The following is a 23,941-nucleotide window of genomic DNA, read 5'->3' on the forward strand; positions in this document are numbered from 1 at the left end:
GCTCATTATGTATACTTTGGTGCTCCAAAGTTCACAGGAAGGAGAAGGGGAAGTGGAGGAGGTGTCACTGAGGTCAGAAGGCTCTGTTTTCCCCCAATTGCACCCCTCTTTCTTCTCTCTGTGTTTGTCTCTTCTTCATCGTGATAAGCAATCAGAATTCAGCCGTAAGAAATGTCTCTATCTGCAACCACCACCATCACAATGTACATGGCATGTGCTGATTAGATCACCTTGTTTCCCAACAACAGAAACAACAACAACAATTCAAGGGTGATCTCATTCTCCCACTATTCTAAAATTGATCAACGCAGAATCTTTTTTTGCATGCTGCAAATACATTGTGCAGTTTCTTCCCACTTTGCGAGTGCAATATAAGTATAAAGTTTATCAATATGTAGCCCTTTGAGTCAATTCTTTGTAGAACCACCTTTCACTGCAATTGCAGCAGCAAAAATTTGTCCAATATTCCCGTGTTTTTACCCATTCTTCTTTGCAAAACAGTCCTGGCTTGATAGACTTTGACTGGGCCATTCTAACACATGAATGACGTTGGTCTAATGCATTTTATTGTAGCTCTAGCTGTATGTTTAGTGTTGTTATTCTGCAGGAAGATGAGCCCCAGTCAACAGGTTTCCTTCCAGCAGTGCCCTGTATATAGCCAGCCATCTGGACACCAATGTTGACCAGCTTCCCTGGTTTTGACCATATTAGTGATCATTTTCACACTGCTTCTGCTTGTCAGCTTCGATATGCAGCCATGTCTTAATGGGTTAGGGGGTTGCATAATTCTTCCATGTTGAGATAATGAAAAGAGCTTGGGATATAGTTTTAAAACCTAACCCTGCTTTAATGGTATATATGTAACGTTTCTGGCACTGGAGCTGCTAATTGCAATCAGCGCACCTGCAATGTCTCCGCCTCTACCTGCTTATAAGCTCTGCGCATTGCAGTCTCCAGTGCCAGAACGTCTCGAGCCAACCCGGTGAGAACTTCCAGCCTTCTGAATTAACCTGTCTGTCAGTCTGAAGCCCGACCTGTTTTTGCCCTGTTTTTTGAGCCAGCTCTGCCCTTTTCGGATCCTGTTTGCCCGCCCTGAGTTCTGCCTGTCAGTCTCCGGATTTGGATTGCTCACCCGTGTACCGACCTTATCTGCCTGTGAGTACCTGAGATTGCCTGTCCCCCTAAACTATCTGTTCTTTGGATTCTGACCCGGACCTGGACCTGGAAACCCCTTTCGGATTTGCCCTTGGAAACCTCTGCCTAGTCAATCGCCCTCACGATATCGGACCCGGACTGGACTCGGACAAACGACCTTGGATAATCCCGCACGGACTCTGTCGCCCTCAGGGGCCAGAAGAAGCACCGACAAGCCCACCCTCCACCAGGTTAGTGATCCAGCTTCTAGTTACCTTTCTATCTGGCTCCGCTGATCACTAACCTGACGTCTCGTCTCCAGGAGCTGCCAGCCGCCGAGCGTGAGCCGCACGCAGCAAGGGCCGTGCAACCCCTTCTTTTAATAAAATATCAAAGCGTCACTGACCTGTTTTCGGGTTGTCTTTTGGGTCCATCCAAATTCATAACAATATAGCCACATTATATGCTTAAAAAAGACCAAAATTGTTTGATTATGACAAAATAAGGTTATATACACCAAGCGTCCGTCCCGAAAATGTTTTGATGGTCCTTTTGTGGATAAATATAGCCCCAGCACCGGGCGCAACTAGCAGATATAAACAGATGTGGCGCCATCTAGCGACAGTATCGAATAATTATCATAATGCCGGTTTGCTTAATTAATAAATCAAAATGAAATCATGCCGGACCAAACCTGACCCTCTGAAATGCCTTGCAGTAAAGCAGCAGCTCAGCGTGATTGAAGACCAAACGTTAATTAAATAAAACAATCTACAGCAACATTAAGAGCTTCATATCAGAACATTTACTCACATTGATCAACTCTGCGGTCACATCTGAGCAATCGGCAGGTATAGCGTCCACTTTAGTGAACACCAAAGTTAATAGTGTATTCCCAGAGACATTCCAGTCTTTTCCCTCTTAGAATCATATATTATTTTTCTCTCTCACTATATCTTGAAACATTCTTTGATTCACCTGGAGATGCTAATAGCTGCTTCCTGCTTTGCATGCATAGTGTGGTACTTCCATTAAAATTGTAAATAAACATGAAAGGCGTTATTTACTAACAAACTGAGCAAAAGCAAAGCATAAAACACCAAAATAACAACTAATACACCAGCAGAGAGTGATAATCTTTCATAAAAACTTGTACGCAACATGAGTGAGCAACTGACATATAAATGAGAAAAAAGTCAAAAAACATGGCTATGCACCTTTAAACTTCTCCACAATTTAGTTCCTGACTGGTCTGCTGTGTTTCTTTATCATCATCAAAAGAAAATTGTATATATATTACAGGTTTGCTCATACAGTGTGTGGTGTCCGGTCAAACGTCAAGTACAACACACAAACAGACTTCACTCAGGAACATTCAGGTGTCAGACAGTAAATTTAGTTAAACCTGACATGAGTTCAGAGTGAATGAACATGGATGACGAGGAAGAATAATGACGATAGTTTGTGTACTAATTTTAACTAATAAAATAAAATAAAAAGAAAAGCCATTGGTTAAAGGAGTTTAGACATATTGTTTGCTGCACTATGATACAGAAATTAGTTTTTTCTTCAGGTTTACCTCACGTCAAATTCAACGGGTTGCATGCTCTTTTTTCCTTGGGTGACACCACACTCCAAGAAATCGAGCCAAGACAATCAAGTATGTTTCATATCCCCAATCTGAGGTCAGAACGGCCCCAACGTCCTTCTGAGCAGACTAGATCACTCTTGGTGCGTTCTGACCAACCGCGGTGTCGGCGGCAGGACGGGTGGATTTACTTATTATTCCTATGCAAATTGCACGGTTAGGACAGGCAAAACGATCTGAGGTGCGGACTGCTAGGGATGAGGGGTGCGGTAGCTGCGGTCCGCCCGATCTGCGCAGAATTCACCACTCAATGACTTTCGGTGAAGTTCAAAGATATGAACTTGTCTTTCAAATTGTGTCACGACAACCAATCAGGGACTGGTTGTTTTTCTCACAGACAGAAAAATTATGAAGTAAGGAATGTTCTTTAGAGATTTGTCGGTGGCTTTAAAAAAAAAATCCTATTTAGTTTAGTCATTAAAAGGACTGTTAAATCATTCATGATTTGTCCTCCTCTCATAGCTCTAGAACTGGACCGACCAGCCGGCGCTTGTGCAGCCGAGTTGGGTGCTCTGTCTCCCGGCCTGTTGCTCTGATAGTTTTGCGATACTGCTGGTTAGGGCTGGACGATATAGAAAAAAAGTTTATCGGTAAAAAAAAATGCATATTGATCGATATCGATAATTATTGAAAATATTTTATATACCATATTTTATGTGCGGCTCTGCCTGGAAATTTTAGGATATTGCAAAATGATTTAATTTTAATAAAGAACACAAACACAAAATTCCAATTAAATTTTTATTTAACCAACTTTTTTAACCATAACAGAATTTCTTTAAAGAAAAATAACTTAAGAGACCTGAGTTATGTTATTAAATACTGTCAAAGAATAAACTAAAGGGACCAGTAAAATGACCAAAATAAATATACCAATACCATTTTATCACAAAGAAGGGAGCCCCGTTTAGCTGCTATACCTGCTTTGTGTTGGAAGAAGATTTCTCCGAAGATGACGCGGAGTCGTGCGGGGCTAAAATGAAACAAGTTGGTTGCGTTACCAGACTTTGTTTTTACCAGTTCCTTGCAAGTTTTACAAATCACTGGTTTATTTCTGTCAGACTGGCGAACTAGTAAAACCCCATTTTGGGACAATTTCCTCCGCCGCTCCTTGCAGCAACATATTCACTTGCTCTGTGTTGTGGTTTGAGATGGCGGCGCTTTGTGACGGCGTGCCTGGGTCCACGATTACGATTGGTCGAGAGGAAGTAGTGACTGTAGTATCAATTAATAAGATAGGCTGAAGGGAAGGAAGGAAAACTGTCTATCGAAGTTTTATCGACCCTATTTTTTCCTATTGCGCCACACGTCTATCGATCGATATATATTGTTATTGAATTATCGTCCAGCCCTACTGCTGGTAGATGGCGCCACATCTGTTTATCTGCCCCTCGCATCGGTGCTAGGCCCCAGCAGCTGGTGCTATTTTTTCAATACACTATCACGATGGACGCTTGGTGTATATAACTAGGGTGACCATATTGTCATTTGGGAAAACCAGGACACCTCGGAGCGGGGGGGGGGGGGGGGGGGGGGGGGGTGTTGTAAGGCAAACGCGGACGGCCGAGGGTGGGGGGGGGGGGTTGTAGGGCAAACGCGGCCGAGCGGGGGGGGGAGAGACAAGCGCGGCCGACAAACGCGAGGGAGGACTCTATCTTCTCATTAATAACAGGGCTGCCCACACTGAAGCGGCTCAGGGATTACGTCACACGCAGCGTGACGTACCAATGAAGGTAATTTAAAAAACAGGACATTTCCTCACTTAAAAAAAAAAACCCGGGACGCCCGGGACAGGACGTGAAATACGGACATGTTCCGGGAAATACGGACGTTTGGTCACCCTAATATAACCTTATTTTATCATGATCAAACCGGTTTTGGTCTTTTTTTAAATATGCATATGATGCGCCTATTTACCTGATAATCACGGCATTTTGGAAGGGAAAGATCAGGGCAAAAATCGGGTTATCCTGCCATGTGAACCCAGCATTAGTTTGGGAGCGACAGTGAAACTGACCCAGAAGGAGCAAGTCACCTTTTTCCTGTTTAGAACCATGGCCTCGGATGTAGAGGAGCTGACTCTCATCTTACTTACTTCACACATGGATGTACGCAATTCAAATACACGCTTAAAACCAGAATCACTTTTATTCTGCAATTTTGTGGGCACAAACAAAACATTTGACTTTAGATTCCAGTGCTCACAATGTGTCAAAAAGCAGGCAGACAAGTAACAGCGAGCAGAACAACTGAAATATATAACAGAATAAAACAGGTAAGAACAGTATGTAGAGAGTTTGTTTCATGGCTTAAACATGCTGACAGACCACATCGTCAAAAGACCAACAATGATAACCTGAGGTCCCCAAACCAGGCACCATCCTCTCAATGACTACACCTTGAGATCTTGTCCACAAATGCCACAAACAGGACCAGGACCTTGAATTCATGGTGCAGAATACAGCCTGCACACGCTCAAGCTGAGGTTTTTACCGAGAATACAGGACAACAGGACACGGCCTTTTCTGGATACACAAAACACCTGTAGCCTGGATTTACTTCCTATACTCGTAATACTACCAAAATAAAAGCCTCACGTTCAACGTAAAATGGCACATACCTTATGAAATAAACAAGCATTACAAAAAACTATTCAAATGCATTTGGCAACCTTGCTACCAACACACTGCTTCTCCTGACTCAGAGGTTTGACAACTGGTCAAAGTCTCTTTTCAAACACACTAGAGTAAAGGTTTACCAGGAAGACAGTAAAGACTGATCCCCACTGCACCCCCCCCCCCCCAACCCACCCAATGCGTATTGCGCTTTTGACTTGTCTTTGAGCTTAAAGACAATTATTTTTTGTAGTCAAAATAGGAAATTTAAGACAAGAATAGAGTCTTTTAAGTTGTTTTTAAGCTACTAAGAGTGGCATGCCACTATATATATATATATATATATATATATATATATATATATATATATATATATATATATATATATATATATATATACATATGTGTGTATGTATGTGTGTGTGTTTGCTGTATCATATGTGTAGAAATAGAACTGTTAAGGAAGTGTACTTCCAGGTTATTCCCTGGTAACTGAAAGAGATAAGCCAAAAATAGTGTCCAGAAAGCATCCTGTTTAACCAAGCTCGCTGTCATCTGTTGTGTTACTGAATAACAGGGGCGGTACAGTTATTTGGGAGTATAATGCTGGATTATTGAGACAATGTGAGCTGTGACTTGGTTCTTATGTGCCATGTGAGGGCAGCAGGCTGAAGGTGGTGTGAAAATGAGGGGCTGTGGTTTCACTGAATTCCTATGCAGTGAGCAAAGCATTTGTTTCTGTCTAGACAAAGCTCAGTTGTCGGGGAGGCCCGTGAACATCTAGGACTGCACCAGGCTCCAGGAAGCAGACATTTGTTGGAGAGAGTGGCTCTTTTTTTTTTTTTTCAATCCTCTGGGAATTTTGCAGCCTGCAACTTGGAGTGTTTCTTGTGGTTGGAGTTTTTTCTCCCATGTTAGGGTGGAGACGGCATGGTGTAACTTTGTAGTGATAGCAACTGTGCAAGAAAATCTCTGCTTTCATGTCTCCCACTCAGGAAGTAGTATGCCTCGTCTTGGCTGCTGAACGTTCATGATCACTGCTGCACACCAGGCCACACACACACACACACACACACACACCCACACACACACACACACACACACACACACGCACACATATGCACACGCACACATATGTACACAAGCTTCTGTGCAGCACCATTCACTTTACCTTGTCACGCCAAGACGTAAAAGCGGATTTTCTGCTCTGCTCCACTTTGTATGGCTCTGTTGTCTTCAAGTAATTGTGTGCGTCAAGGCCAAGTGAAGAGAAACCAGCGGGACGGCTCGCAAAGCGTCAGATTGGCGGGCAAACAGGTCTGACTAAGGGTTCATTAACTGTTACACTCAACCATTCCCTTAGGGTTCTTTCATGGAGCCCTGTGTGCCATTCTAACCAGAGCTGAGATAGTTCATTGTATTCCAAGGATATTTAGTGTTAAGTGAAGATAACAGAGTCTGGGAAGAGACAGAAGAAAACTTGCAGGTGCCTATCCCAAATTTGTTCCTGCAAATTTCTGCTGACTTGGATGTTGCACCAAATATGGACATGCCTTTAAAATAGCCAAAATTGATTATAATCTTTATCATTTCTACTCAATGAATAAATAATTCTCCTTCTACAGGTATACCAATGACATTTTGGTGCCAAATTCTGATCATTACTTTTCTATAATGCCCTGACCTGCTCATACCAATTGGTTGTTCACAGTGATATATTTTATAGTACAATAGAACAACATTTTGTCTCAAGAATAATACAAAGTTACAGAACTGTTTCTCTATGCCATTAAAACTCCATTAATCTGGAAATTAAATCCTCCAGATTATGGTACTAATGTATCTCAACTAAAGCCCAACTAAAAACAGATCATATGCCATACACACCTTTCACAATACACTTCAAAGTTAGCTTTAGGGCCCTCTTTGCCATATTCATGTCATTTGTGAAAAGACAGATGCAACATTGAATGGAATTGAACAATCTGGGTTGAAGTCAGACCAACTCTTTCTCTGACTCACCAAATGAAGTAGTCACAGCCCTTCATCAGCTGACTTGTAAACAGGCAAGCTGGCTTTTTCAAGAGAATGATGCATGATTTGTGTGACCACCCATACAAAAAAGCAACAATTTATAATTCATATTTGAAGCATTCCCTCAGCTCACTACAATGAAATGTTCACCAATATTGTTTCTGTTAAACCTAATATAGGACAATTGGATTTACGGTGATGTTTTTCATTGTTTTTGTCTTTCCTTTCAATAACATACTTCCATTTTACCTTTCCACCCACTGTAGTATGCACAATTTGACCACCGCATAAGCCCTTCTCTCATAGGTTTGCAGGCATTTCGAAAAAGTACGATCCATGGGCGCTGCTGCGATCATATTCCATGCTGCACATTCACACCACTGCAACAAAATCAACACCACTGGGACTCAAATATTAAAGTACTGGTAATGACAAACAATAGCCCCACATTAATTTTTATATATTTTTTATTTTTTATTTTGCTTTCATTCATTGTGTTCAAACAAAACAATTAAACATAAAAACAAACATTCTAAAGTTCAATACCTTACATACCTTATGCATGCTATTCAGATGGTTCACTCACCTTAGGAGGCTACAAGGTTAAAACTGGAAGTTAATTTTACTGTCTGATTAACGTGGCTAATAGTTATTTGACCACCTTAGAGCACTCAAAAAGCATGGAAATGTTCTTCCCAGATGGCCATTTGATTGTTTAATGCGGAAAAAAATCCGACAAGATGGTGATATCACAGAAAGGTAATGTACCCAGTCATGACGCAGTAGAATACTGGGAATTCCACGGCATTAATCTCAGTATTCATTCACTAGTGAGACCTGGAACATATCAAAAGCACCAGGCATACATTAAAGAAATTACACAACTTGATGTTTCAGAAACTCCTTTTCATTTCCTTATGTAAAACTTGTTTTTCATAATGCCAGTACACATTGCAAAATAGGACACCAGCTTAACCATAAAATAACTGTAACCAACTTTTCTCTAAAACAAAACAATATAATTATTAATTATCAGCATTAGGACCAGGAGTGGGGTCACACTTTTGCATGAAAGAGAGGAGTTGTCCCTGCGCAGCTCTGTTATTTAACAAAATATCCCTATTATTACAAAACAATGCAAAAATCCTTGTTAACATCCAACTGTGCTAATCATTAACATGAATAGCACGATTACTGCTATGATCTACAAAAGACAACCAACATTTACTAATCCAGAATAGTTCACAATTGAATTACACTCTTCATAATGATACATTAACGTAACTTTGCTGCAATACATTCATCTTCCTGTTATTCGCTGACTTCTGACCCCTGGTTAAAGTAGTAGCATAAAGGAACATCCAACATGCCTCAGTAGAAGATACTGTTTACTTTTTAAAACGTTCAAATGCCTTTTATGCTTCCACACTTACTTTTGTAAGTGATAGCTGAAACTTCTTCCGTCAGTAAGAACTTCAACACTGAAGAGTGTTGTCAGTGCCTAGGTATGGTGCATTCACCTTAATAAGCGTGGATTCATAGATTAGAGTCGATAATCTCCAACCAGCCGAACACCAAATCAGGCCCAAGCAAGAGTAACTTTGGTCAAGACCAGTGAAATATATTTTCCACGTTTATTTCCTTCTTCTAAAATCATGCCTTAAATTAGGCACAATGTTGCACTTAAGTTAGATGGTATTCTTTTAAAAAGAACTCTACATCCCTGTAAGATCCACTATGAGCTTGGTGTATTTTTTACTGCCTCCACCCACATACATCTGTTTGACATACAGTACCAGGCTGGAGCACTTTCTATAACTGAACTTGTATGTTTCATATGAAAATGATCACGTCTACCATGTGTACATATCGAACAGCACCTGTTTTTTTTTTTCTAACTGCTTTGTTTGATTGAATTCCAAGTAAATGGATTAAAAAAAGATGCCGAAACTTCAAAGAAATCCATAATCCCTGCACATTATTCAGCATGTATTTCTGAAGGGAGTGTTAATGGTCTTAGATGATGTTCTTCAAAAGCCCATTACTCAGAGCTTTAAGCTATAGACTTGTGACCGAGTGCACACGCTCAAAGGAACTAGTTTTTCTGCACATGGGGCCCAGGTGGGAGGACAGGACAGGATGTCAGAAACAGGAGTGAGACTCTGCTGTCCTGTAGGTGACCTCACCTTTAGTCAGGATGCTGCATGCCTCTACAGGGCGCCCAGAGAGAAAGTTTCAGTTTGTGACTCAGTGGTTAGGAATATATGTTTCTTGTTGCAGTCTGCAGCTGAAACGCCGACACCTTTGTTTCTTTTCATGTCGGCTTACTTCACTCAGGTCTTCAAAGCATGTTTAAGAGCACCCATGATGCCCTTAAAAATCTGTCAGGATCAGAGCTCGTAATCAACAAAGTTTCTGCACAGATTAGAATATTGCAGCATTAGTCACCGTAGCACAACTCAGAATAGACTGTTTGCTTCTCTCTGGGAGTCCTCTGTCTCTTCCCGCTGCACGCCTCACTTGGCAGTCTGTCTCCCTGATAGCATCAGGCTGGTTGAGATTAGGGCTCATGAGGGCGCAGTCAAACTTGTAAAACCTCTGGGCTCCCATTCGAGTTGCCTCTGTTCTATACAATGCACAAATAACTGTTGTGAGGGTGGCACAATGCTGATAGCCTTTCTGCATTGTCACCATGCCTCTCAAATGTGCCAAAGCCTCAGAGCCCTTTGTAGAGGCAGCTACAGATGCCTGTGCCTGAGTGGACTGTGTGTGCAGCCCGTGTTGTTGCCAAGCAGTTTAGCTGTGGACCTGATAGATAACACAGAAACTCTGTCTTATAGCCTGCTTTTTTAACTAGGCAGCACCGTTTTTTCCTTTTGGCAGCAATACACAGATCATTTTCCCTTTGTAAGATTCTGAGTTACAACTTTATAAAGTAAAGAGAGAATGGTGTGTGTTTGTATTTTCTAGTTTTAGATATAATAATAGGTTTTGTTCAGTTAGGAAGACTTTTTTAAAATCCTCGAAAATATATTTGGTTTCTCATTTTGTCTGATTTGAAATATCTAACTGTGCATCCAAATTTTCCTAGTACCACTGAAAAAGAAAATAAAACTACAGCTTATTATAATTAATCTAATTAATATTATTCAGTGTTATAATGTTCAATAGTGCCTTTCACAACACGATTCTCTTATAAACCTGAAAACAAAAAGACATACTCTGAGCTTCCTTAGGTTATTCATAAATCCCACATAAAGCCGTCAATATCCCACGTGCATGTGAGTTTTAAAAAATCAACCTATCTTCATAGAACCAAAGTAGGCATGGAATAAAATTCTGCCTGATCAATGCAAGATTAAAGGTAGAGTTTGCAATTTTTCTGGGAATTTCCCCAAGTCCATTTTTGAATAACAGTACATGCATAAAACGTCTTTCATGCTCTTCTGCTCCTCTGAGGAATCGCGTGAAAAAAAATCTCCCAAATCCACTCTGGTCGACACTAACAAAGCTAACCGCTAAGCTAACCGGATACATAAACCCTAGAAGTGTGCATGCCCAGCAACCGGAAACTAACAAGGATCGAGCACGCACGCTGGCGTTATGTGAGCGTATCAGAATGATGGCATGTGGGACAACCAATAGATGAGGTGATTCCCCCGGAGCTCGAGGGACAGAGAGGGGTGTGAAGAGCCCAATTCTGATCTTTTCACCCCCCCCCCCCCCCCCCCAAAAAAAAAAAAATTCCAATTTGTGTCACTTCCATATGTTGGGATACACATCGGGTATTTTTCAAAGCATCCACAGTCTGAACGTTCATGCCGCATTTCATCTGTCTTTCATGTCACTGTCTTGGATCTCACTACACATCCACACACAGTAGTAGCAGTTAGTGCTCCTGTTAACAGCTGTGCTGCTTCCTTCTTATGTTACTTCATCTTGCTATGATGTGGTCTTAATATTGTCAACTCCCATTGCTAACAAGAAGAGTATCCATATTTTTTTGCATTTTTCTAAGTTAAAATTTTTTTTGGCACTGAATTTTGTTCAAGAGTGCTGTAGCTACAAGGTGCTTCTCCACCGTCAGGGTGGGGATGTGTGCGTGAATGGGTGAATGACCGACAGTGATGTAAAGCGCTTTGGGGTTGTCAGACTTGATAAAGCACTATACAAGTACAAACCATTTACCATTTACTTTCACCATTAACTCCATAAGCAGCACACTGCTGTGTGACATCTCCTTCTGTTATCTGCGCTTGTGGGTCGCTTTGCGGTTTTGAATCGTTCAGACAGCAGTATGATGGCGGTCACATTTAATAGTAGTATGAACGGCCAACACAAGAAAAATCCAATCTCAGCAAAAAAAATGGAATTGAACATCAAGACATTCAGCGTGTGTGTCTAAGAAAACTCCTAAATGCTAAACACATCAGTGCTGGGTGACACCTTTTAGAGGTGGTTATATTTTCAAGCATAACTACTGAAAAAAAACCTTTATGGCCAAAGTCCAGTAATTGGACTGCCTCAGTACACTTGTTGCACAGGTCCTCTTTAATTGACGCGTTTTACCATTAAACAGCAAGGGCAGGTTGCCCAGTGAGGTCGACCACCTCACTTGACGAGTCAGTGGAGTAACAGTAGCATGTACACTTAAACCCTCCTCACCACCTCCGTACTTTCACAAAACACTTGGTAATGGTGGAAATTAGCAGCATGATGGCAAGTGAAAAATACTTTTCTTGGTTCATAGTTTTTTGCAGTTAAAACAACAGAATTAAGTCATGGCACAGTATTCATGTCATGGATGTACAGTTTCTCCTGCTTCTCCAACAGGTAGTGATAAAATGCTAGTTTTGTTATTGCCTTTAAAAAAGAAAAGTCAGTTTAGCACACACAGTCAACCACAAGACATGTATGAACACACATACAAGTGACCCAGCAGACCCACTCATACTTTTTTCCTGCTCCCTTTTATCGTTTGTCTTCCTACTTGTCTTATGCACCAACATCAGCAAATGGATGCATCTGTTTTTTATTAGTTTTTTTTACAAGAAAGCCACTCACACATTGTAATCATCAATAGCACAGAAATGACTGCACATTAGGGGTGTAATGGTACACACATTGGTACGGAAACCATGGGAACATCTGGTACAGCCTTGTCGGTTTGGTACGCACATGTACTAAACAAATACAGTTTTGTATATGAACACATGCAGAGTATGTGCACAACTATGTGCTCACTGCAATATTCTGTAGCCCAACTCTGAAAAGTGACACCAAAACAAAGCAGGGGTCTCCCAACTATCATAAGCTTTGCGTCAAGTAGAATGGAAACATCCCTGGTACTGGAGAAAAATAAGCTGATGTCCAACTGGCTACCTGTAGCATTTAATCAGCCTGGACTCTGCAGTTGGAGGAATCTCCTTTGATGAGAGGAGATTTTTCCCACCAACTGCTCATGCTGCATTCAGGTACAGTTTGGACACAAGTTTATAAAAAAATAGCAAAACTCCTAAGTGATTTAAACAGGTTTTATTCACATATATGGGCATTGTCCTCAAAAAATTCTAAACCTTAATGCTGACTGTTTTCCAGTGATTATACTGTTGTATAATCTATCCAGGCATTGGCTGTGCCTATTTATACTGCTTCATTCACTGAAATCCACTATCACAAGGCAATAAAAGCACTTGTAAATTGCTGATTAAAAGAAGGATCTCAAAGAAGCTAAAGTCAACAATGAAGAACACTTTTGGAGGTCAAGGTTTGAAAAATTTAGGTTCATGAAGATGGAACCCCTGAAGGTTAGAAGATAAGTTTCACCCCTGCTTGGTTTCCTCAGTGTCACAAAGCCTTTTGAGCGTTCTGAAAGTTAATGTTAACTTTAGAAAATACTTTATCATCCCAGCCTCCTTTGGACTTCTGGCCTAAATGATGAATTTAAGTATATAAATAATTATCTATTTAAACAGAAACTTTTTCATGCTGTCCCAGTTTTTCTGATTATAGGGTTGTATAACTCTGTGTCCTTGACGTGCTGAGATATGAGCAATGTCTCATGAGTTTAGTGCTGCAGCGCGGTATCTGTTTGTCGCACAGATATAAGATTTTGACATTTACTTCAGTTATTTGGGCTAGTATTTTGAAATCCAATGTACTTACAAGTCCGTTTCATTTATCCACAAGATGTTCAGATCAAAATTATATTCTGTACACTCTGTGCTTAGAACCAATACCAACAAAACACATAGTACTTGTTCCTCTGAATGAAACCACTGCTACAAGGACCAGCTACAACATATTTGCTCATGCACCAGTTTCCTATCAGCTATTGTACTCTAGGTGGATTAGTGCAAACACTCTGCAGACACTCCGTATCCCTCTCTCAATGAACTTTTCAACCAGTTCATACAACTTTCAGCTCAAACTGTACAGCTCATTCAGCAATAACCTCAGTACACAATTAAACCCAAAAAAAGGCCTGGCTGAATGGTGCATTAACAGATTATTGTGTTTTTAGCAGGGAAGCTGAAGCAGCTGACCAGCAAAGATCAGCGCCTCCTCCGTGTGTTATGTAGGTGGTTTGCAGTGTTGCTCAGCATGTTTGTTGCCCTGTGCAATATTCTTAGTGCTAGTTTCAACAACAGAAGCTCCAAATATGGGATTTTCTTCTATATAGCTTTTGCTAAATTTGTCAAGCCAACTGGCCAACACAGGCTGAGGGTATTCTCTCACTGGATGAGGATTTTAATAGAGTGGAGTCACTTAAAAGAGTATTTGTTCAGGCAGCAGAACCTAGCTCTGTGTTGGGTTACAAACCATAGGATTAAAGTTGCTATCCTAAACTCTTCAGGACCTTTCTGCTGGCACAGGGAGATACCACCTGTGCAGAGCCTTGAACCCGCATCAAAGAAACATCTTTGATCAAAGACAATTTTTTTTTTATCAATGCTTTGAGTGTCTCACATGTTTACATTTACTACACATAAGCACTGACGCAGACAGGAACACCACAGCTGACGGCATTGCAGACATTCTTTTGGCTTGTAGGATTTTGAAGTCTCAGTCTGCATATGAAGAACACAACCAGCTGGGATAAAAACTTTTGCCGTTGTTTTTGATGTGTTGAATAATCATTTTAACATGCCCGATTTTTATGTATTTATTTATTTTATTTTTACGTTTTTGAGGTCCTAAAAATTAAAGAGGATCTTTTTTAATTTGAAAAAGTCTCCTTTAAATTTCCTCATATGGCACAGAAAGCAAAATGCACAAAGAATCTGATGCTACTTGGTTCTTACACTGAATTGGATTTTGATTTAAAATGTTTGCTTTGTAACACACCTTTCGTTTGTAAGTTGGTTCTATTTAAAGTGTAACTCACCCCGATATAAGAGCATAACCCTGCCCCAATTATTATTATTATTATTTTTTTTAAATACCACCATGCGAACAGAAAGTCTGAAGCATTTACCTGAGGCTCACACTAACCACGTTGCAGGTTGTTTTCCCGATCCAGTTCCGGTTTGCCGCAAACCCCCACTCACACTACTCCTAGGGAAACAGCGGCCAGCTGCGACTCCAGCTGTGAAAATGGCACTGATGAGAACAGAAGTTCATGTGGTCTTTTCTGTTGCTATTTTTCATAAATTATTAAGAAACAGTTATGGTTTTAATTTCTTTAGGGCAAATCTCGTTATCCATGCGCTTAAATATCCTGTTTCATCCTCCAAAAGCCCCTCTGTTTCTTCTGATATCTGTGTTGATGTTTTGTTTACACTAGTCAAGTTAGCGTAAGTTGGTGCGGTGATTTTATTCTCAAATTCACCGGAACCATATCCTGTCCAGCGCCAGACATTTCCTATTTGGCTCGTGAAATTCAGGAGCTTGATCTGGGGGCTGCTGTGGTGTCCGGTCAAACTACCCTCTTTGCTGCGCCGCACAGCCTCAGTAACCGGACCTGCAGCCACATGTGACTGATGGGAGTGGACACATTGATTTTTAATGATTTGGGGTCCTTGCGATGCTGCAGCCGTATCTGAACCGTATTCTGTGTGAACCCGGGTTGTGCTTTTGCTCCAAAGCATCCCTATTCTCCTAGACTCTAGAGGGCAGCGTTGTGCTCCTAAATCAGGCACACTACACCCCACCACACTACAGAAAACACAGTTGTTTCCAAATTTTAAAGCATCTTACTTTCTTCTTCTAAGAGTTCTGCCCTAGAATTGTTAACTTGTTGATCACGGTGACCCTTATGGGCCGAATCATAAAAATGTCTGTATTTACGAAGAAGGAGCATTTCTCATCTGCCATGTTTTTCTGCAGGAACTGTCCGTGTAGATAGGAATTTACCTAGGTGTGCAGAGCGGAAACCATTGGCCGCACAGTGGGGCATTGTAGCCTAAATGACGTAATATGGTGTGGGGATGAACAGTGGGGTTAAGCGGGGGTGTGGTCAGAAGCTGGTGCTGCCGAGGCAGAGGAGGACAGGATGGGTCTAGTTTCTGAGTGGTAAAGTGATGTTAGTACCATCATAGCTAACACGTGCTAATGTTCAAAGCACTAACAAACTTTCTGAAAAAGTTTACGTTTACATTTAGATTTAAATGATCTAAAGTAAAGCAATATGATCAAAGGTATGAAAAATAAAACAATTCTCTTTCAATGCTATGATCAATGCTGGAAATGTTGCAAAATTCCAACTCCTGACACACCACAGGTCGTGTCTAACTAAGATGCTTTTGTATCCGTGCATGGGGCTATGATGATGAAAGCATGTACTGTTGAAACCAATAGGAAAATTCAACTGCAATAACCACCGTTCCACCCTTAAAATACAGCACTAAGATGGTTTTAAGACAAGTATTGCAGAATTAAACAAGTTCACATGACAATGTAAAAAAATGCACTGTGACATTAAAGTAGCACCAGGGACGGCTGGTTAATAATATATATAAGTATATATATAAGTGGGCTAGTAGGGCCAAGCCCTCCCTGGTGTTTACAAGAAAAAATGAATACCTAATAAACACAAATTAAAAATATAGGCTATCACATTTTGTCAAATTTACAACAAAATCAATGCCTTTGGAAAATCCCAAGTTCTTTCCATAGGGCAATTTTTTCACAGCCCCACTCATGTAATGTCTTTCTTGGTTCAGAATGATTGATAGATGTCTCGCCATGAGCATTTTTCAAGCAATCACTGAGAATAGAAGAAAACCAGGACATGGCCATCCACCTAAGCTCTAATTCCAAGGTAAAGTACAATTTATCACAGAAGCAGTCAAGAGGCTAAACTAAAGCTGATTGTGTTCATCAAAAATCTGGTTGGCCTTTCAAAGGATGCAAATGACTTGAGAATGTGGTCCTCCACAAAGTGCACCGTTCAAATTGGCAACCCCACAAATACAACTGGAGCTACAATGGAATATTTTAGATCGTATATGAGAATGGCCTAGTCAAAGTCCAGACCGTAAACCAATTCAGAATTGTGTGGGAAATTTAAGGTCTGAGCTGTTTCACAAAGAAAGCAGTACAGGAAAATGTTTTCGATATGCAAAAATGGAAGACATGGGTGCAAATACTTTTACAAGGCTCTACAAACCTATGACTAACACTTCTATATCATTCATCTAGATGTATTTTGGAGACATTAGGGTTTAGACTTGTCTTTCAAAATGTTGCAGGTCCATAAATCTTAAGTGCTGCATATGTTCCCTTTTCTATCAAAAGCCTCTTTGAAAAGCAATACTAAAATATGTGCGGGGCTGTCAGAGATAACATTGTAAGTGGACGTGCAGGTAGGACACCCCTGGCAGCGGCATAAAGACACAATGTCCAGCCAGACTAAGCTGAGGCTTCATAAAGCTAGGACCCTCTGTTCTTTTTGGTTTCCAACGTCACCTATTTTTTGCCGAATAGTTGGAGGCCTTTTCTTTATTTCTCAAAGATAAAATACATATTGTGCATCCTGCATGGGACCACTTTTCAGTCAAGACGAAAGTGAAATAATTCAATGGCTCAAAATGTCGTCTGTCTATAACTATTTGTCAAACGTGCAGGGTTTGTGTAAAACTGACTACTATGGAGCCTGGGGCGAGAGGGGCCTCACCAGACCAGGCTGTACTCAGTTAGCTACGTGTGATTCACCACTCCTGCTGGAACTGTTCACCTCTCCACTAAGTATAGACAATATGCCACATGAGGCACATCTGGCCCGAGGGGAGGAGTGTTCACTGTCAAAGTAATTAGCCTTCAAAGGCCCCTTCCTGCTGCTGCAGAGCAGAAAAGAACAGTTAGTACCTTGCGGATCTTTGCTCTGGGTCATAACTAGGAGAAGGAAATGATCAATGAGCTGGTGTCTTTTTATATAATTACACCAAACTCTATTGTTCCATAGATGTTAATATTTTAAACTTAGAGGAAGAGATTACTAAAAAATAAAACCGGTATCGTAATCTTTTTCAACATTATTCAATTTTACCGGTATGTTTGTGATCTTCGCGCACCTCATGTCTGGTGCAAATATGCATACACCTGAACTTGGCAAACAAGCATTAATGAGAGAAGTGACCCAGAGATTCAAGGTGGTTCACCTTCCATCAGAATAACAACCCTAAACATAGAGTTAGAGGTACAATTGGAGGGTTTAGAACAAGCTTATATATAGACACTGCTCAAAGAGATAAAGGCAACACTATAATAACACATCCTAGATCTGAATGAATGAAATATTCTTATTAAATACTTTGTTTTTTACATAGCTGGATGTGCAGACAACAAAGTCACAAAGATTATCAATGGAAATCAAATGTATTAACCCATGGAGGTCTGGATTGGGTGCAACCCTCAAAACTAAAGTGGAAAAACACTACAGGTGGATCCAACTTTGATGTAATGTCCTTAAATAAGTCAAAATTAGGCTCAGTAGCGTGTGTGGCCTCCATGTGCCTGTATGACCTCCCTACAACGCCTGGGCATGTTCCTGATGAGGTGGCAGATGGTCTCCTGAGGGACCTCTTCCCAGACCTGGACTAAACACATCCACCGACTCCTGGACAGTCTGTGGTTGCAACGTGGCGTCTGTGGTGGAGCAAGACATGATGTCTCAGATGTGCTCAGTTGGATTCAGGTCTGGGGAACGGGTGGGCCGGTCCATAGCATCAATGCCTTTGTCTTCCAGGAGCTGCTAACACACTCCAAACACAAGGTCTAGCATTGTCTTGCATTAGGAGGAACCCAGGGCCAACCACACTAGCATATGGTCTCACAATAAGTCTGAAGATCTCATCTCTGTACCTAATGGCAGTCAAACTACCTCTGGCGAGCACACGGAGGGCCGTGGAGGTACATTACGTTGTTTGAGCATTCCCTTTATTTTTTTGAGCAGTATATATATATATATTACGAGAAGAATGCAGTATTGGTGTATCACATAATATCCCGATAGATATATCGATGATTTTGTCACATATATATAGATATGTTACAAAATCCTTTTGCTAACTATGGTGCTTTGCTTGTTGATGTTGATGTGCTGTTCCAAACATTCAGAGAAAGTAGGTTGCTAAGACTATGAGTAGAAAAAAATCAGTTGTATGTGTTTTTATAGAGGCAGGCGCAGTGATTCCTGCACTGTAGTCAGCTCTATCTGCTTCATAATTATCCATATAGCACAGGTCAGTTCAGCAGTAAGGTTATGCAGTTTATTAAACATAACAGTCGTTAAAGGAAAGAACTTGATATAAGCAGGAAAAAGCATTTGTGAGCAAAAGCTGAAAGTTTTCTCTCCTTCCTATCATTTTACAGGACAAAAGGCAAACCTGCTCCAAGTGTCTCAAAGGTATAAAAGTACCTGAAAAGTACCTTTTGTCCCAAAAGATTTTAAAGCTTTATATACTCACAATAGTATTTTCTATCAACTTTTGGGTAGATCAGAAGCTAGTGTGACGGTTTTTGACCTTCTATACTGCAATTGTATCAAATAATAACAAAATATTGTTGATTGCTATGGATTGTAGCAGTTTGTAGCAGCTGCACAGTGGCGCAGTGGGTAGCGCTGTTGCCTTGCAGCAAGAAGGTTCGAGTACACCCCTGGGTCTTTCTGCATGGAGTTTGCATGTTCTCCCTGTGCATGCGTGGGTTCTCTCCGGGTACTCCGGCTTCCTCCCACAGACCAAAAACATGACTGTTAGGTTAATTGGCTTCTCCAAATTGTCCTTAGGTGTGTGTGTGAATGGTTGTTTGTCCTGTTTGTCTCTCTGTGTTGCCCTGCGACAGACTGGCGACCTGTCCAGGGTGTACCCCGCCTCTCGCCCAGTGAACGCTGGAGATAGGATCCAGCACCCCCCGCGACCCCATGAGGGAGAAGCGGTTTGGAAAATGGATGGATGGATGTAGCAGTTTGTAATAACAAAAGAAAACCTTCTGAGATCATTATCAGGTCTTAAAATTAGGGAAGATAAACTCTCATGCATAATACATCATGTCCCAGCTATGACCAGCTTCCCTGTCCCTGCTGAAAAAAAAGTTAAAACACAGTTTGACTAAATAGGCACCCAGTGTTTTATTTAGGGACATCAAAGTAACAATATAACAATACAAATGGATGCCGGACTTTTTACATTTTTAGCAGCCAAACGTTTTTAAAAAACATGTCTCATTTTCCTTTGACTTCACAATCATGCACCATTTTTTATATTGATCCATCACCAAAAGTCAATCCGGAATACATAGTGGTTTGTGATTGCAACAGTAAACAGTTCAAGGGCTGGGAATACATTTGCAAGGCACATCAGGACAGTGAAGAAGCTTCTTTACTGTTCTTTATATCACAAGGTCATAATTTGCAAATTATTATTATTGAATATGCAGGTCGGCTGCAGAGTGGCACAGTGGTAGTGCTGTGGCCTTGTAGCAAGAAGATGCTTGGTTTGAACCCTGGCCTTGGGTCATTCTGCATGGAGTTTGCATGTTTACCCTGTGCATGTGTGGGTTCTCTCTGGTTTCACGTTTAGCTTCAGCCGTATTGAGATGTGATCACAGTTTTAATCTGCTAGATCAGGAGTCTGAAACCTGCAGTTCCAGAGCCACAAGTGGCTCACCTAATGTTATTAAAAGATTAAATATTGCCCTGTTCTATTGTTTCATTCTTTTGTTATGTGCCCCTATGAAGAAACAGTGGAACCACCTTGCCCCCTGGTAAATTTGGTCTAGAACCGCCACTGGGTATTCATTGTGTGTCTCAGTGTTGCTCTGTGATGAACTGGTGAACCGTCCAGGGTGTACCCAGCCTCTTGCTCAATGACCACTGGAAATAGGCCACTTTTTGTTAAGCATTGGTATTCATCTGATCTTTTTACGCAGTAACAATGTTCAAGAATCAAGAGTCTTTATTGTTATCATGTAACTATAATGACATTTTGGTGAGATACTGGCTCAGGATTGAAAGACAAATCAAAGACATCCATGAAAAAACGAAGAATGAGCATTCATAGAGAAGATACTCAAAAATGCATAAACACACTATGAAAAGAAAAAAAGCTACATTTATAGTTTGGCATTACAGCAGATTGAGAAAGACCTACCAGAAGGGAAAAGGTCCTGTGCAATTGTTGATAGATAAAAAGGCATATTAAATGCACAACACTCTGCATATTAAATCAGCTTTCCTGCTTCAATTTACCAGATTTAAATGGATACCGGATTAAACATTTTCTGCCAAACTTTGACAAGATGTTGCTAATCTGTTCCTTTGAATGGGGTCTGCTGGGGTAGGGAGAAGTGTAAATGAGGCAGAATGGCGTTCCCATTGCTGTATGCGTCAATGTCCCTTGCTATACTCCCTACTAAACATAGAGGGCAGAGGTGCACAGGTTATGTTATCAGTTCATGGAGGACTTTTAGATGCACTAAATGTTTGCGAACAACATCTTATTAAAAAAGGGTGTGTGTCATAATCAGTCGTGAGCCAACTGTGCTGGAGGTAGCAGTGGAACTTTCTGGGGTCTGTGTTAGCAGCCAGCGTCACAGTGTCGGCGCATGGCCCTGCTCTGACGCAGCTCTCCCTATTGCCGGCACTCACGCCTAGCTGCTGCCGTTGTGTGTTTAAACACTACAGCTGTGTTAACACGAGAGGCACGACACGGAACAATGAGTCCAAAGGTCAAGAAAGCAAAACTTACAACAGCACATTGAGTATGTGTGCACTCTGAGCAAGACGCTTGTGATTTTAAAAGGCGATGCGTTTTTGAATCTGCTGAAAGGCTCGATCTAAAGAAGCGCCTTAAAACTCCCACCCTCTATTTTTAGCTGCAGCAGAACTCATTTCTCTGTTTCCTTGGGAACTCTTCAGTGTGAAGGATCTATTTTTAAAGCCTCCACCCCACATTTAATCATTTATGCTTTGGAGAGTAACTGGCGATCCAGTTTCCTGTGGAGGAAACGGAAGTGCAGTGGGTGGGGGTAAAGGAGTGGGGATTAGAGGGAAGCGTGGTCTCATCTGCTCTCTGTAGTTGGGCCGGCAGTTGCCAATGTTTCATCTCACTCACATTTCAACTGGTCCCCCTCCTCCATAATATCCGGCACCAGAGCACAGAGCAAACACTGAGTGCACCGCATGCCACCACACCACGTCGCCCAGCTTTCTTCATTTGGACCAGGAGCAACAGCTTGATCTGAGCAGAACTGAGCCATGCTGGGGCCAGAGTGGGGATTTAGGTTGTTGCTTAACCATGTCCCAGTGTAACAATATAAGACACTTTGTTCTCTTGCTCTTGCATTAGTCTTCAAAGTTGTTCCTTTAGAGGCTAATGCAAACAAAATAATTTTGCATTAGCCTTACTCAATGAAGGAAGTGGTTCCTTTGTCTTGAACTTGGTGAGGGGCTCCAGACAGGAGACACTAGCCTTTGCTCAAGGTCTGTTTTCCGCTTCTGCACAGCCATTAGCCGGAATGAAATGTTGAAAATAGCAGCTTTGCAGCCTCTCCTGCAAGCAGTACAGGGAGTGACGTAATGAGCCGGTAAAGACAAACCATTACATCCTGGAAGTGGGAATTGTGAAACGGGAGTTTGTTGAGTTAGGTCAGAGCTTTTACGCACATTAAGTCAGCAGTCATTTCTCAAAAGTTACACACCCATTGAGATAAAAAAAAAATTCTGCTTCAATATGTGCGCAACACCATTTCTGTTATTTGTCTGTTTCTCCCGTCCTGAAACAGTTATTTTATTGCAGAAGTTTGAACCCAACGTATTTCATCTTTTTTTCATTCATTTTGTATGAATCCATTCATGCATTTGTCTGACAGAGAGACTTTAAACAAAACAACTGGTGACTATATTTAGTGGTTTGGTGTGAAACACTTTCCACAAAGGGATTTTGTAAACTAATTTACCATAAAATAATTGAATATTTAAAAAAAAAGATTGGGAGATATTAGCATTAGTTCTGCCCCTATTTGATTTATTTGAATAATTTCAGTGCACAAGGGTGCAACTCTGATCTTTCACTGCATCAAGGACAGTCATGCATCACTACAAGAGCTAAATTGATTTCTCGAATGATTCAAGGCAAGGCAAGGGAAATTTATTTATATAGCACATTTCAGTACAGAGACAATGCAAAGTGCTTTACACGATTAAAATATAGGAAAATAAAACAGAATAAAAGCAAGTTGCAATAAATTTATATAAAAACAGTTAGACTAAAACAGTTGAGAACTGTTTAACTAGAGCAGTCAAAGGCAATCCTAAACAAATGTGTTTTTAATCTTGATTTAAAGGAACTCAGGCTTTCCGCATTTTTACAGTTTTCTGGAAGTTTGTTCCAGATAAGTGGAGCATAGGAACTAAATGCTGCTTCTCTGTGTTTAGTTCTGGTTCTAGGTATGCAGAGTAGGCTGGAGCTAGAAGACCTTAGTGGTCTGGAGGGTTGATACACTGATAACAAGTCTGTGATGTATTTAGGTGCTAAGACATTCAGGGATTTATAGACTAACAGAAGTATTTTAAAGTCTATTCTCTGAGATACAGGGAGCCAGTGTAAGGACTTTAGAACTGGGGTCTACTTTCTTAGTCTTAGTGAGGACGCGGGCAGCAGTGTTCTGGATCAGCTGCAGCTGTCTGATCCACTTTTTAGGCAGACCTGTGAAAACACCGTTGCAGTAATCAATTCTACTAAAAATAAACGCATGGATTAGTTTTTCCAGATCCTTCTGAGACATCAGTCCTTTAATCCTGGAAATGTTCCTCAGGTGATAGAAAGCTGACCTTGTAATTGTCTTTAGATGCTTTTGGAGGTTCAGGTCTGAGTCCATCACTACTCCCAGATTCCGGGCCTGATCAGCGGTTTCTAGCTGAACAGCTGAAGCTGTGTGCTAACTTCTGATCTCTCCTCTATTGGTCCAAAGATTATTACTCAAATTCCTCGAGTTACTTCCCTGGAGGCTTTGTCAAATTCTGTATAACTGTTTAGCATATTGTTTTCCAGTGAGCTGGTTATTTGAG

At 41.0% G+C, this 23,941-nt stretch overlaps 1 protein-coding gene across 1 annotated transcript in view; it reads left to right on the top strand.

Annotated features, from left to right (window-relative positions):
- si:dkey-44g17.6 (guanine nucleotide-binding protein G(I)/G(S)/G(O) subunit gamma-12) overlaps nt 1-23,941 on the top strand; it is a 48,481-nt gene that overhangs the window by 19,788 nt on the left and 4,752 nt on the right. The window lies entirely within an intron of this gene.

Source organism: Fundulus heteroclitus, chromosome 9 (assembly GCF_011125445.2).
Source record: "Fundulus heteroclitus isolate FHET01 chromosome 9, MU-UCD_Fhet_4.1, whole genome shotgun sequence".
NCBI lineage: Eukaryota > Metazoa > Chordata > Actinopteri > Cyprinodontiformes > Fundulidae > Fundulus > Fundulus heteroclitus.